Consider the following 1696-nt stretch of genomic DNA (forward strand, 5'->3'; position numbering starts at 1 on the left):
AATCCCTGCATGGACGCCAGTGCAGGCAGACGACCATTACGCCATAGGGGTGTCTCCTCCGTTAACGTGCCCCACCATCCCATGCGACGCAGCACCGGCCTCCAGACCTGAAAGCCTATCTGGGTAGCCTGCGGCAACTGTCTCCTCAACCGCACTGAATATAAAATCATGTGCAGCGTGTCGGATCCCATAAGATAGCGCTCAAGAGCTTAAGCCGGGTCCCCCCTATCGCCATACCACCATTCATTCAGGATCAAAAGATGGGAGGCCTGATAGTATGACAGGATATCGGACGTTGCCAGCCCACCACAGTATGTCGATAAAAAGCAGGTGCGCAGCGCACACCGCACTGCACCTCCCACCCAAAGAAAGTGCCCCAGCACCGAGTTGACCTGCCTAAACCATTGAGGTGAAATCGGGTAAGGGTGGTTCTGCAATTGGTATAGCAGGCGTGGGAGGGCGACCATCTTAAAGATCGCCAACTGGCCATAGATAGTCAGGGGCATACGGGACCACGTCTTTATCTCTGTTCGAACCCGGTCCCAGACCGGCACTATGTTGCGCTCCCAGGAGACTACGGAGGGTTCAGACAGGAACACTCCTAAATACTGAAGGCCCCCCACTGCCACCAGCAAAGCGGATGCCCATGGTCCAATACCCGTGAGATCTCCCAGCACCCACAGGGTGGATTTACGCAGATTCATGTATAGTCCAGATATTTCACCAAAGATTTGCATTATCTACAATATACGCGGTCCTGACCTATTAACATTAGTAATGAAAAATAGGACATCATCCATGTACAGCGCAATTCTATCCAAATCCCATTCAAAGTCTTTCAATTGTGCGTCTAGGCGCACCCACGCCGCCAACAGCTCCATAGCCAGGGCGAACAAATACGGCGACAGGGGGCATCCCTGCCGAGTACCTCGCCCTATGTGGAATTTGGTAGATGTGGGCCCGGCCACCCTCACCGACGCCGTCAGGTCTGTGTACAACAGTTTTAGATACAACAAAAAACGGGGCCCAAGGTTAAGACTAGGCAGGAGCGCAAACAGGTAGACCCAACTCAACAAGTCAAATGCCCTATCTATATCTGCCAACAGGAGTGCTGCCTGCTCCCCAGTGCCTCTAATCACCTCCACCACGACATGAGACCGTCTGATGCTATGTCTCATTGGCCTATGGGGCATGAACCCAGCTTGATCCGGATGGACCAGCTCAGTTATATAAGGAAGGAGACGATTCGCTAGCGCCTTGGCCAGTATCTTTGCTTCGACATTGAGGAGGGAGATGGGTCGGTACGACTCATGCCGGTCCGGAGGCCTACCAGGCTTGTTTAACACTACCACCTCCGCATGTCTCCAGTCTGCCGGCAGGCGACCCTGCTCTCTAGCCGCCTCCAATGCTGCTCTGTAGTGCGCTTCTAATTGGAGGTGATATTTCTTAATTCACTCGGGAACCCATTGGGCCCGGGTGCCTTCCCGGTGTTAAGCTCCCCTAGGGCCGTGCCCAGCTCTCAAGCAGTTAGGGGGAGTTTGAGACGCTCCCGCACCTCATCTGACACCGCCCGAGGCGGTAGGTCCGCTATAAACGTATCCACCACCGCCACAGGGAGGCATTCCTGCTGGGCATATTGTGCCGCATAATATTGTGCATAGCTGTCCGCTATCTCTTTGGATCCTGCGATCAAGGC

This window comes from Lissotriton vulgaris, chromosome 1_2 (assembly GCF_964263255.1).
Source record: "Lissotriton vulgaris chromosome 1_2, aLisVul1.2, whole genome shotgun sequence".
Classification (NCBI taxonomy): domain Eukaryota; kingdom Metazoa; phylum Chordata; class Amphibia; order Caudata; family Salamandridae; genus Lissotriton; species Lissotriton vulgaris.